This window comes from Narcine bancroftii, chromosome 2 (genome assembly GCF_036971445.1).
Source record: "Narcine bancroftii isolate sNarBan1 chromosome 2, sNarBan1.hap1, whole genome shotgun sequence".
Taxonomy (NCBI): Eukaryota; Metazoa; Chordata; class Chondrichthyes; order Torpediniformes; family Narcinidae; genus Narcine; species Narcine bancroftii.
Window position 1 is genome coordinate 249,128,223 of NC_091470.1, and position 14,894 is coordinate 249,143,116.

Genomic DNA, 14,894 nt, shown 5'->3' on the forward strand with positions numbered 1-14,894 from the left:
GTTACGAGCAGGTTAGCCAGTATCGTGGTAATCATATTCACACTAGTCACACATTTTCATGTTTTGGCATACAGGCTGTTCTGTTAGAGGTCAGAGTTCATTTTTGGGTGCAAAGTTCATGGTTTAAAGTTCCACCAGTACACAGGAAGTGAATGTTAAGGGACCCAATTGGATGACAGCTCAGAGTACATGCCATTCTCGGTGGCTGGATGACAGGAAAGAGATAATATATTGGTAGCGCCCTTGCCTCTGGCATCAAATGGTTGTGGGTTCACATACCACCCCAGAAACAAGTGCACACTATACAGACTTAAACTCCCAGTGCAGTGCTGATGGTGTGTTGGTCAGTTGGAAGTCTTGTCTTTAGATTAGATTTTAGATTCAACACAAAACTGAAGCCATTCTAGTTTCTCGGGTACAAATGTAAGATCCAGTGGGAGATTTTGGAAAAAGAGCAGATGATGTGTGTCCTGGTATCATGGACAATATTAATTATTCAGTCAACAATGCTAAAGAGACCTGTTCATCATTATATTGCTATTTTCAGGAGTTCTCTGGAAGTAATTGACTGACCTGCTTCCTTTATCATAACTGAGATTTCTTTCATCAGATTTCAAGTACCTGGGATATCCTGAAAGGCACAAGTTGTTAATACAGGTTAATTTAGCAGTCCTTTAATCAGACTTCAGGAATGCATAAAATGGCCATTAAATTAGTTATCAGTGCACTGGAGTGTTACAAATCTTTCACAGGGCATCACCAATACCAATATTGATACCAATACAATAATTGATAGAATACCAATGCAACAATACCAATATTGATGGCCTGTCACTAATTGCTTCTAGTTTCTAGTTGCTCAATCAGTTGTATAGGCAGATATCCAAATCAATCATTGTTCCTGTGTGGCCTGTATTTGCATATAAGCCAAATTATGTAAAGATAGTGATTAAGGACAGAAAATGCTGTGAACACTCAACAGATGAGGCAGGTGCTGTGGAAAAAGAAAGTCAGTGTTTAAAGAGAGAAATCCTTTGTCAGTCTAGGAAAGAAATATTCAAACAGAGAACTTTTAAGTTAAAAAGAGGAGGGAGGAATTGATAGACCAAATGAAGAATCTGTGATGGGCAGCATGCTTAGTGCAAAACTGTTATAGTGCCAGCGATCGAGATCAGGGTTCGAATCCCATGCTGTCTGTAAGATGTTTGTGTTTTCCCCTGTCTGCGTTGGTTTCCACTGGGTGCTCTAGTTTTCTCCCACCATTCAAAAAAAAAGGTAACTGGGGTTGTAGGTCAATTGGGCAGCATGGGCTCATGGGCCAAAATGGCCTGTTACCATGTGGTTTAAAAAAAAAAATTAAATTAAAAGGGTGAGTCTTGCTAATGGGGCAGTTGAGTCAAGTAGAGCAGATTTCCTTCTCTGGGGAACATGACTTAACTAGATTTAAAAAAAAACAACAGTTTAATGGCTTCGCAATCACCTTTGTTGACAGACTTTTAAATTCAATTAATTGTATCTAAACTGCCATGGTGGGATTTGAATTCTTGTATCAGAATTATTACTCTGTGATTGGGAACAGTAGAGGTTGGAAATACTCAGCTGGTTATGCAGCATTTGGGAGACAGAAATAATCTGTGGATTTTGACAGTTCTTGACAGCTTGAAATTCCTCAGTTAGGCTTGTTGATGTCAATGGACACATGCAACAAAATATACTCCGACTATTCACTGAAAATTGGAGGTTGCACTCAAAGACTTTGTTGCCGAGGGAAGAAATAAATGCTGTGCAACTCATGATGTGATGTTGTCAGGTGGATGCTGTACAGGACACAGCAACCCATTTGAACAGCACCCATTGACAACCATTCACTCACTCCACTACTGACTCTGTGGAAATGTCAAAACATTACATTAAAACACACATAATAGTTCCAAAGGGCATGATTTCAGGCTTGACCTTTCTAAGCTCATATCATTGTTTTGATAGACTTGAACAAGAAAAATGAGCACTGATGGATGCTATTGAGTTCAATTTAAAGATAGAGTTCAGAGCATAAGAAGATCCTTTTGTAATTTTTTTCTGCCAGGCCTGTAATGTACACAGTGGAGTAAGTGTGTACATCTTGCTCTGGACATTGATGCAATCTCATGGGCAGTTTCAGGCTCTCAGTGAAAAAAGACAGATTAGCCTTGGAGATGATTTGAATCCAGTGGATTTTATCCTGCAATGATGGACTTGCAGCTGAAGACGGAATAAGGAATTGTGCCATGTACTTGTGGGGTGTAGAAAAGTGCAGGAGGGATTGGCAGGACAGGTGACACAGGTTATTAAGTTAAACCTAGGTGAATCATGCTCTGAATACTGAGAAGAGGAGATGTATTCTTTTATGACAACATTATGAATATTTGAAATTCTCTACCCTAGAAGTTGGTGGATGCTCAGCTGTTTATTAGAGCCTAATGCAGCGTGGAGAAAGTCCTTCGATTCACTGACCATCAAACTTCAACCCCCCCCCCCCACCCCCGACCCACAGATTCTACCACCTACCTCCACTCAGGGCAATTTACAATGGTGGATTAATCTAACAAGCTGAAATTTGTTGGAATGCAAGAGGAAACTGGAGCACCCAATGTTTGAATTACAGGGAGACACTAAGTTTCTTTTCCCTGGAGCCTGTTCTTTGCTGTGTGGTTCAATGATTCTCCGATACCCAGGGGAAATCCACACTGATATGGTTCTACAGTACTGGCAACACCATTGTACCACCTATATTCAAGGCTGTGATAAATTACCATATTTGATTGCATATAGAGCCCACTTTTTTCCCCCTAAAAATTGGCTCAAAAATATCCCCCTGGCCTTCTATGCAGAGTTGAAATTGGGGTGGCAATGGTGAATAACGCTGACAGTATCATCCTTGCTGCACGGCTCACTAGCATCAATGCCATTTATCGTTGGGGGATGGTGGTGGGGTGTCGGGCTGGGGAATGGAGTGGTGGGATCAGTGTGGGGGATGGTGGCCGGTTGTCAGGAGAGTCTCCCAGTAGCCCGCTGTTGGTCCCTGCACTGGTCCCACTGCCTCGCTCCCCCCGACAGCCTGCACTGATCCCGCTGCCCCGCTCTCCCTGCGAGAGAGTGAGGCAGTGGGACCAGTGTGGGGACCGACAGTGGCAGTTTGATTTTATAAAATGTTTTCTCTATAGCTAGGCTACTTTTGTTTACTATTGCAAATTACAGTAGAATTATTATTACAAATATTTATCCTGTTGTCCTAATTGCAATATTTGACCGTTTTATTTCTGCTATACTTCAGATACATATTTCAATAACATTAAATGCTTACCCATGAATACACTAAAAAAAATCTTTATATTCCTTGCTGAAATGGAGGGGGGAGGGTCCTTATATACCTGTGGGTCTTATATGCCATCAAATATGATGTATCGGTTTGGGAAGTTAACATTAGTTCAGCTGTGATCGTTTTGCAAGCCAGAGCAGGCTCAGAAACCACTGCTTCCATTTATTACTGCACAATGGAGGTGCCTTCACCAGATTAACACATGTCCTCCGATTCCCTTCACTAAGTTAACGTATGGCCTCATTACAGGATCAGGTATGGTAGATCATACCTTGAACAAATTAAATAATATTTAATAGATGCCTGTTGGAAAATCTCAAATAGTGGAGTTCTGAAATATTTTGCAGTTTGCAATTGTATGGAAATAAGAATTCTCTTTTGATACTAACCACAAGGCTACCATATGAGTTGCCCTTGTAGATGGTATCGAGATGCCTCCTTAAACCACTGAGGGGGCCATGGTGAAGGTGCTCCAGCAGTGGAAAGATGCAGGAATTTGATCCAACAGCAGTGAAGGAACATTTAAATATTTTTCAAATCTTGAAGGAATGTGACTGAAGGTGTTGGTATTCTTGTGCACTTCCGATCCTTTGTCTGTAGTTTGGCAGGTGTTGAAGTTGCCTCGGAAAACATCAATAGTACAAAACAGCAACCAAGGTGTGCTGGTGATGGAGAGAATGTTGGACAGAAGAATGGATGAACCACTTTGTCCTGAATAGTATTGTGTCATGAGCTATCATTGTTCTTCTCGAGTGAAGTGGTGGCATATTTCCATCTTTCTCCTGATCAACTGAGTGTTTTCAGCATTTTCTGTTTTTCTTCAGGTTTCTAGCATCAGTAGTTTGTTTTTAAAAAAATCATTTTCAGTGAGTGTCAGGTTCTTCATGTTTGTTACCACCTGTAGATATGGTAATAATTGCATGTGGTTTGGTATAATCTGGATAGCCCATCCTTGGTTCACCTTTTGCTCCTCTATTTCATCTAAAGTTTTAGAAGGTTAGCAACACTGACCTAGAGAAACAAACATGAGCATTGTACCAGAGTACTTGGTGCAAACCATCCAACCAAACCACTCCCAACAAAAGAACATCTGAAAAGTAGCCTCTGTTCAGCTGCAGACCTTACTTTGGTAACTCCTGCCTCACTGAAGGACTTTAATTGAACAATATACCTTGACAGGCCATTCAGGATGATAAAGGAATCTCATTGCCCAAACGCTCTGTGAATTGTTTTTGGGAACCAGCAGGAGCTGTTCCATTCACTCAACTGAATGAAATGAGCTGACTCCCACTGTTCATTGGCACAACAATGACCACTGTGCTGTCACGTCCATACTGATGTCCTGAGAGGTAGAAGGAAAATCACCTTGTATTTGTTCAAAGTCAGATCTAGTCTTTTGCAATTCCCGCTCCTTGTTACCTCGTTCAATACTAAAGCCACTGAGATTACCTCTGGCCTCTGATACTGATCCCCTTCATTCCATTAGCCACCAGTTACTAAGTTCGTCAGCTTTGGAACTCTTGCACTGTCTGCCTTTGTCTTTCATTTTCTGATTCTCGCTGCTATTGCTCATTCTGACCTCTGATTATTTGTTGGTCTCTCATCATTTTGTCTTTTGTCTGTTTGTCTCTTGCTAGTTGTTTAGGTCCAAATTTCTGAAGCTCATGTCCTCTGTCCATCAGTTGCTCTATCTCTCTTTCTTCCTTGTCTATGCCTGATGCTGTCTCTCATATGTACCAAGGTCCTGCCTTTTACTGACTAATAAAATGAAACATGATTAGCACTCCCCTACCCCATACCATAATATCTAGAAAATTGCTGTTAATAGTAAAAAAAAACTTTATTTTGGAGTATGTGCCCTTCCACACATTAATGTAGGGAAATTATTTTGATACATTTTGCATGAATTAAAGCAAATTACCACCAGGTGTGTTTGAAGAATGGTTGAATTGTTAATCTCTTGTTTCTAACATCATAAAAGTTGCTGTTTAATTAAATATTGCAGTTAGTTGTGACAAATTGCTGCAGTGTGCCAACTGATTTTGGATTAGAAGGTACCAGGTACAATCCCTGTAAGGGGCCAATAGTTGCATGCTGAGAAAACCTGGTCCGAGTCTTTGAAATCCAGGTCTTCATGCACACTGTTTCCTTCAAATAATCCTCTCAAATCCTAGAAATGGCAACATGTCTCGCAATTAGCTAACAGAAAAAGATCTCAGCTGGTCATGTTCTTGTCTCGGATTTGAGAGGAAAAAATGAGCAGATGATTTCAACCTTGTGGCAAAACACAAGATGGGAAGTAGAATTAACTCTATTTTTGATTGACCTGGTACAAAAGAAAAGTTTTTTTTTAAAACTGAGTTCTATAAAATTAAAAATACAAAATTCTGGAAACACTCAGCAGGCCAAGCAAAATCAATGGAAGGAGAGGAGAAGCAGTGCTTTAGGTCCAAAACCCTTTGTCATAGCTCATTCCTTGCCGAGTCTCAATCTCCAGCTTTCCTTGTAATTCTCTTTGGTCCAAATATTTAAAAATTGTGCAGTCATGATGGTCCGATTGGTCCATTGCCTTAAATTTCTCCTTTGTTTCTGTCGTAGAGTCTAAGCAAAAGAGAGATGCGTTAAATTCATATGTGTATAGTAATTCTGCTCTGGGTGATGCGCAATCTGAGGCACACAGCGCACAATCTCAGAGGCATACAACACAGTGAGCCCAAGGATTGGGTTATCGACTGTTTATTTTAATGACAGTGTAGAGGGAGCCAGACATATGGCATGATATGAAAATAGATTCATGTTATGACAAGGATATTGTGACCCTGCATTAGGATAAAGACAGATTGAGTGAGTGGCCAAAAACTTGGCAAATTGAGTTTTTTGTTGGAAAATGTGTGGTCATCCATTTCAGTTAGAGAAATCAAAAGATAGACTATGACTAAATGGAAAAGACTGAAAATGAATGACATGCAGGAGAACTTGTTTTAGTCAATTTTGGTGGAGATGGAACTCTGATCCAGGTACCACAGTTTTCCTGCCTTTCCAAGGGACGTAGGATTTTTCTGATGATAGACTTCCATACTTAATCACAAATTGCCTGAAAGGGAACTGGTCTTTGACCATCTGCTTGCAGACAAGGAATGGATGGATATACTGAAAACTTCACGGTTGAGACAAGTTTGAGAAAGCCTCCATTCATAGACCCACTTCCACCCTGCTCTGCACAAACAGCGAGTCCACTGCAATGTTGCCAATTATGACCATGGTACCCCTATTACTGACAGTGGTCTTAGACTCTCGGCATTATAGGCTGAACTTCATTCCATCCAAGATGTCAATGCCAAACCTCCTTGGAACTCCACAGCTGCCCTCAATCCTGACTGCAGTGGAAGGATCTGGGATTGATCAATGAGTATAATGAGGCCTTTGACATTGCTGATTGGGTCACCAGTCATGATAAACATCTTGGCCATTAAGTCATTATAACCTCCAAAGAAGATGACAGATTTGAGCTGGACGTCAAACAACACTGCAGACATGCCGGCCAGGGAATCAACGGTGCATGAATCACAAAATGTTAACAGGCAATTACAGCAAGTAATTAAGAAGGTAAACAGCATATTAGACTTTATAGCAAAAGAGTTGGAGATTACAAATTAGGAAATCTTGGCATAACTTTGCAGGGTGTTGACGAGGCCACGCCTGAAGTGCATAGTTGTTCTCCCCTTATTTATGCGAAGATAAAGTAGCACCAGAAGAAAGATTCATCAGCCTAATTTCTGTGATGCAAAGATAGTCTTACAAAGGGAGGCTAGAGAGTTTGGGCCTGTATTCTTGGGAGAGTAGAAGAACAAGGGGTAATCAATATTGAAACACAAAATCATAAGTAGTTAAGTCTGGGTAGATATTAATGTGTTTTCACAATTGGGAAGATCTCGAGGGGACATAGGGTCAAGATAATGGAATGATTATTTCATATCACAATGTATAGATATTTATTTTCTCTAAGAGTGCTGAGCCTCTGGAATTTTCACTCTCCGACAATTGCAGAGGCTACCACATTAGATGTATTTAAAATGCAGAAAGATATATTTTTTGAAAGATCTCGGAATTGACGCAATAGGGAACTGGCACAGTGAAGATGTGGCCTGGCTTAGGTTAGCCACAATCACATTGATTGGTGGACAGGTTAGAGAGGCCATTGGTCGACTGCTCCTATTTTCTTGCATCTGACAGAATGCCTAGCCATTTACCTGTATTTGGCCTATAGTTTTCAACTTCATTCTTTTTTTAATTTTTTTTTATTTTTCACATTATGAACCATACTGACCAAAATACACACAAACATTTCCCTCTTGAATATACACAGTATCATTTTATTCCCCTTTCCCCCCCCCTTCCCTTCCCTCCCTTCTTCACTACCCCCCCCTCACTCACTCAGCGTTCAACATATATGATACATTAAACCCATTAAACAATGTCATCATACAATGAAAATAAACAAGAAATTTGTGTCTTCTACTTTTACATACTGGGTGCGTTCATTTCATTCATGATTGTGAAGATTCCACCAGCCACAGGCAGTGTGTTCTACATTCAAATAAGAAAACATTATCTCCATCTCACTCTAAATCTTCTATACTTGCCTTAATGCAGCTTTCGACCATGTGCGGGAAGCAACTGCATATGAATAATGCTTGGAATGCAACAGTGATGTCAATCAGTGGTCAACACAGTCACATCATTGATGCATGGCTACAGAAGGGGTTTCAACCTGGAAAGCAGGCCTTAGTGGAAGGAATCAGACCCATGAGTGCCTCTACAGGTTGTGGATTCAAGCACCATTCAGACTTGGGAACAAACCCTTGGCTGACGTTTCATTGCTGTACTGTAGATGTGTTATACCGAGGGAAGGTCCGCTGAATTTCCAACAACACTCTTCAACTGCACTTTATTATCTGTAAGGTAATCATGTCTAATAATCATTTTTATAAATGCAAGTACTTTTTCCTGAATACCTTGTTTAATATTGGGAGAAGTAATGGCAGGGCAATATCTGTGTTCTGAAAAGGGAATGAGAAAGTTGCTATTTGGAGGCAATTTGGTCATTTCAGTCTAGTTCAGTGGTTTTCCAACTTTTCCTTTCCACTCACATACCATAGGTGCTCTGTGATTAGTAAGGGATCGCTTCAGGTGGTATGTGAGTGGGAAGGAAAAGTTGGAAAACCACTGTTTTAATTGTACCTAATTGTCTCATAATGTGCACGGTTTCATAACTCCAAAGAAAATTGGCCAATGACAATTTTTCTCCAGCAGAATATTTCAGTAACAAATGGTCTAGAGCAGTGATTCTCAACCTTTTTATCCCCCCACTCACTTAAGTCATCCCTTAGTAATCACAGAGCACCTATGGCATAGGGATGACTTAAGATGGTATGTGTGGAAAGAAAATGTTTGAAAACTACTGATCTAGTGAATATGAAAAGTAGAAATTGTTCAGGCTTCCACTTTCTGTGTTTATTCATCAGCTGAATGCCCTTTTCCAATTTGTTTTTGTTAAGAGGCTCTGCAGCCAGACAATTGATTGGAAGCCTTTGGACTTGAGATTCAGGATTTCAATGTGGAATTTTTGACATGTTAAATGAGTGAATTCTATTCGCTCTGTGGCGAAGTCACATCTGGAGACATGGTTAGCCTGACAAAGGTTGCAAGAGTTGTCTTGAGTCACTTCTCATGGAACAGGTTCTTTCATCTGCTCTAGCTCTCTGTGTTGGGCCACCAGCACAGGATCAAGCCTCATCTTAATGATGCAGGTCGAATATTCAGATGACTTTGGGTAGTTCACCATGTAAACATGACAAGAACTCTGTCTTCCCCTATTGCTCTGGCACATTGGGAAAAATGGAAGAATCTTGATTAGAGCCTCCAATAGAGGCCAGAGCTGATATAGGTTGACGGTTGTGGGTGCTGCCAGGAAGCTTGGGGGCATCTTTATGGAAATATTGGTAGTCAAGTCAATTTATTGTCAGCTGATTGTACAAGTTCAACCATATGAAAGAGCATTAGACATAGTTACAGCATAGTAACAGGCCATTTTGGCCCAGAAGCCCGTGCCATTCAATGAACCTACAACCCCTGGTATGTTTCAAATGGTGGGAGGAAACCGGAGCCCTAGGGAAAACCCATGCAGGCACGGGGAGAACATACAAACTCCTTAGAGACATTATGGGATTCGAACCCTAGTCCCGATCATTGGTGCTGTAACAGCATCACATTAACCGCTCTCTGGACCTTGGTGCAAAACTTGCAGACACTCAACCAGGGGAAAAAAATACATATGCAGGGCAAGTATTTTAGCTATACCAATAAATAAATAAATATTGCCTTTGTACAAATGAGGGTCTCGGATGGCTAGTGTGAGCAGTTCCTTTGGTCATTCAGCATTCTCATTTCCCATGGGAAGAAGTGAAAGGGAATTTGGAGGCAAGTAAAAATGATCAGTTAGCATTTCTGGTTGGGACCTTTTACTTTAAAGTAGGAAGGAGTGAAATCAAGTAAATTAAAGGAGGGGTGGAAGAAGCTTTGGAGAGGCTCAGAGGTGATAGGATATGATTTGGGTTATTAAATCATCTAAATGTCTAGACTTGCAATAAAGAGATCAGAGTTCAAAACCCACCATCCAATCTCTTTATCCACACTAATTATTTTTTTGATGATAAATTAGAATTATATTTAGTAAAATCCATCTTTTTGCACAAGTCCTTCAAGAAAGGAACAACCAACCTATCAGTGAGTCCCAATCTACCAGTTAACTCCTTAATGCCTGCTGAATCTAGTAAGTCACTTGCTTTCGGGATAATAAATGCTAACTTTGCCAGTGATGCCCGCATTCTGAAAAATGAACAAATAGAGATGTGGTGTAACAAATGGGATAATATTAGAAACAAGGCTTTGGGCTATGTGTAGTGACAGTTACGACTAATTGGAACTACCCATTGAGAAAATTACTATTATTTGTTTTAAATCCAGGATATTATTGGTAATTTAAGACTTAACATTTTTGGCTCTTAACTGTTGACTTCAGTTGTAGGATGCCAATCAATTGAACCCTTTTTTATTCCACTATCTGAGCACTGGCCATTTAATCCTGGTTTAATCTTGTTTTAGTCTACAGGCACAGTACAGTAAAAGTGGTTTTGTGGGATTCAGTCAGTTTCTATAGTAACCAAGAAGATGAGTAAGATTTTTATTTCATTGATGTTCCAGTACCCTCTATTATTTTGCATGGTTATATAGTGAAATCGGGTCATTGAATGCTATTGTACTTTGATTATTTCTGAGGATCATTTCACACAATAACATTTGTATATACCTTCATGAGGAAAGACAAACTTGTAGGGCCAGAGTGTACGTTCAGGGGGATGGCAGGTGCTGTTGACACATGTGAAATCTGATGTAGTTCACTTCCTTGTCAAAAGCCAAACTTCTCATCAGGATTGTTACATCTCTGTTGATAATGTCACTTGGGGACAGAGCACATGCTGAGCTGGGTCAGACAGTGAATTGCAGATCAAACACAAAAACCAAAGGAGAAAAGAATAGAATGATATATTAGAGTTGACATGAAGAGATAGATGTCTAGAATGGGCTGCCAGGAGTAGTGATGGAAGAATACAATAGTAGCATTGATATGGCTTCTGGTTAGGCTCACGAATATACAGGAAATGGACATCTATCATACACAAGCAGCAGGGTTTTAGTTTAATTTGGCAATGTGTTTGTCACAGACATTGGTTGTAGGGCCTGTTCCTGTGCTGTTCTGTTCTCTCTGCAGGTCTTACATCAACAGGTTCTGTTACTGATTCTATTCTGCCATTGCATATTAAACGAGGTGCAAGGGCTAGCTTTGCAAATACTGTACATACTCTCAGCAATCTTGTTCACTACTACAAGCTGAAACTCTCTAGTCCTTACGATTTGACTAGTGCTGGGCCACCAAAAATCTCAAACATAGAAATTGTACCTGATCATCTTCCTCTGAGTGGTAGAACTATTTACAAATGTAGGCATTCCCTGGGTTATGTTATGATTCAGAGAATCGTCTGCAACCCAAGAAACACCATCAGCTGAAAATGTAGAAGTCGTACTGGTAGATTAATTAGCTAAGATTTGTATAGATCTTAGTGAAAATTAAATTTTAATTGGATTAGTTCATTAGACCCATTCTACAGATTCACAACTTGCCTGACTATGGGTGTTGCTAGACCAAGGAATACTAAACTGGAGAGATTTTATCTGTATTTCTAACCATGTTACACGAATGTTTACCAAAATGGAACTGCCTATTGGTGCCATCAAGCTCTGTAATTGCACCCATTCACTTTAAAAATGAACCATTTCAACAAAAATGGCCTGATATTTCAAGCAATGTACACAAGGAGACCAACATTCTTTCAAAGTATTTTATTTTAAAGACATGAGAATAGCAATGCTTTAAGTTGGGCTCAGAGTTGTTCATTGCTCCAGAACCTTTAGCTTTAATCATTTGAAATCATCAGGAAAAACTATCAAATTAGTTGGATTCTCTTGCTTCCTGTAGGTGCCTACTGAGAGAAGCTCTTATGTTTTGCCTTCAATCATATAATTTGTAAACGTTTACAGTGTCTAAACTCTGAGTTATGATATACAGATATCCTTGAATTGCGCCCTGTGTGACTTGCATCCATCCGGGACCAAAAATTTATTAGAAAATAAAGAAAAAATATAAAATTTATATGGATTATGTATTTAAAAAAGTATAACAGGTATACAAGGCAAGTTGGCATCTTGGGGTCCATAGGCTGGGAGCGGCCATCTTGATTCCTATGTGCATGTACGAGTCTTCAGTTGGCGCATGCACCGTGGGTTTTTCTATTAGTTTGGTTGGCGCATGTGTGAGAGTTGAGGGTGTGAATTCAATATCGTTAGGGTGCTCAACTCTCGCTCATGCACCAACTAAACACCAATACGTGAACCCACTGCACATACGTCAACCCAGAGTCACGCATGTGCCCAGGAACCAATGCCACACCCAGCCTACGACAAATTCAAGAAGCTTTAGGTTGTTAGCATCAAATATACAATGAAAAAAGGATTTGATTAAAAAAAATTTGCTTTAAGACTTCAGTACTCTACGCGCATGGGCAAAATTCTGACTTGCGTCCATTTCGAGATACGACAGTCATAAATTGGGGATTACCTGTACATTCATCAGCAAACTCAGTAGCTTTGAGGGAGATACAATTTAGTGTTCAAATAAATATTGTCATTTATAATGCATCATTATTGTTGCAAGCACTCTGCTTCTGATTGTGCCCGTACTATTCATGCATCATGCAGTAATCTGCTCTTTGTTGTTTGAAGCTGTGCATTTGATCAATTTCTTCTCTGTACCTTCTTTGCAAAAGATGCTACATTCTTGTAATGATTGGATATGAAGTTGTTAATAAATGCTTATTGAAACAGAGGATGCTGTGCATTTAATAATGTTTGGTCCATTTCAATGCTATAATTTCTCTTTATAAATACCTTGAAAAAAAATTTCCCTCATCTCTTTTAGAGCTTTCTCATCTTGCCTTCAATCTTTAAAAAAAAAAATCCAACATTTGAAAGGCATTTAGACAGGTACATGGATAGGGAAGGTTTAGAGGGATCTGAGCTAAACAGGCAAATGGAACTTGGTTGCTACCGATAAGTTGGACAGATTTTTAAATAATTCAGTTAAAAATTTCATGTTTCCAGCACCAAAAAGGATTGAAAACCATGGATTGATGAAAATTGGCCCAAAACAGTAATGGGCAAATTAGATTAATGCTGAACACCAGGTCATTGTAACTCTCAACCATGATTCACAATTAACCCATGATTCTATTGAGTGCTTCTTAACCATTGATCACTCACTGACCATCTTAAGTATTCCATTACTTTCCATGGACCATCGATATGCCAATGACCACCAGGGGGCATTTGGGGAGGATGGCCAGTAAGCTGGAACTCCTTTGTAGACCACAGAAGGGATTTTTACTTTGCTTTGGTGGAATTCTTTTTTCTCATCCAATTTCCAAGTATTTTATGCATCTCTGGTCTATTACATCAGTAATATATGCATTTGGTTTATTGCTGCGGATCATCTCTAACAACCCTATGGCTATCGGTTGAGAAATACAGATTTAATGCATTTGTCCCCACTTGCACTAAGCATTACGGAAGCACTGTAACATCAGTGTCATGCAGGACAAAAAAAATGCACTTGGCTCAACTAACTTAAAGGTATCAGAATTAAAAACAGAAAATGCTGGAAACACAGAACAGGTTAATTGGGGCAGATTTCCAGCATCAGTAACAAATCACTGTTAAATTGATTATGTCAGAAAATATCAAAAGTCAGAAATGAGTATTGACATTTCTGAGTTTCTGACCTCAGGATTTGGAAAATCATTGCAGGAAATTTGTCATCATACACAAAGAGCTGGAGGAACTCAGCAAGAAAAACAGCATCCATAGGAAGTAAGAGGGTACCAATGTTTCAGGCCTGAGCTCTTTGTCAGTGATCTGACCAATACATGGCCAACGAGTTACGCAGATGTCCCAACAACCAATGTATGCTCACTACACAGACAAGGTGGCTTTGAAGGATAATCAGGGATGTTCGATGGTGATGCCTTTGCATGTGACTCCCACACTTTTGCATTAATTCAGTAAAGTAAAAGGATGGAACAAATTGTTATTTATCTTTGCCCTAGCTTTTGAAATTAGTGATTGTTTGAAAAAACAAAGCTATTGAAAGTGAGCACAGAGTGATGGACATAATTATACCTTGCACTGTACCCTTGATTAAGGGTATATATTACCTGTCATGTAATTTTTTGAAGCTTGCAAAAATATTAACATATTTTACAGAAGTAATTTCAATACAACAAATAATAGAACAACAAAAACATGTTCAAAGAAAGCTGTGAAAAGCATGTCCATAGTAAGGAGATTTCTTGTCTCTTGGTTCTGGTACACTCCATCATCTTCAGGCTTGGCTCCTTTCAGTCTGGTCATGTCCTACCACCAGCTAATTTTACCAGCCACAAATCCACCCAATCCACAGCATACGTCTCCTCACAAATGTCTGCTCCATCAAGGGAAACGAGGATCAATAGCAACATTGAATATTCTCTTCTGCCTTGGAAGTATAGTCACATATGATGTAATAGCCCAAAAAGGTGGTATTTTCTATATATCGTGTAAAAGTCGACCTCCCCCGCTCTATTTTTTGGCCTTGTCTGCCTGCCCACCGGAGCTCCAGATGCCCCAACTGTGGACCCTCGCCCAGTCTACCTGCCCTCCGGAGCTCCAGACGCCCCAACTGTGGACCCTCGCCCAGACTACCTGCCCACCGGAGCTCCAGATGCCCCAACTGTGGACCCTCGCCCAGACTACCTGCCCACCGGAGCTCCAGACGCCCCAACTGTGGACCCTCGCCCAGTCTACCTACCCACCGGAGCTCCAGACG

At 40.1% G+C, this 14,894-nt stretch overlaps 1 pseudogene; it reads right to left on the minus strand.

Moving 5' to 3' along the window:
• Positions 1 to 4,620: 4,620 nt before the first annotated feature.
• On the minus strand, positions 4,621 to 8,022 carry LOC138753100 (microsomal triglyceride transfer protein-like; annotated as a pseudogene).
• Positions 8,023 to 14,894: the final 6,872 nt, after the last annotated feature.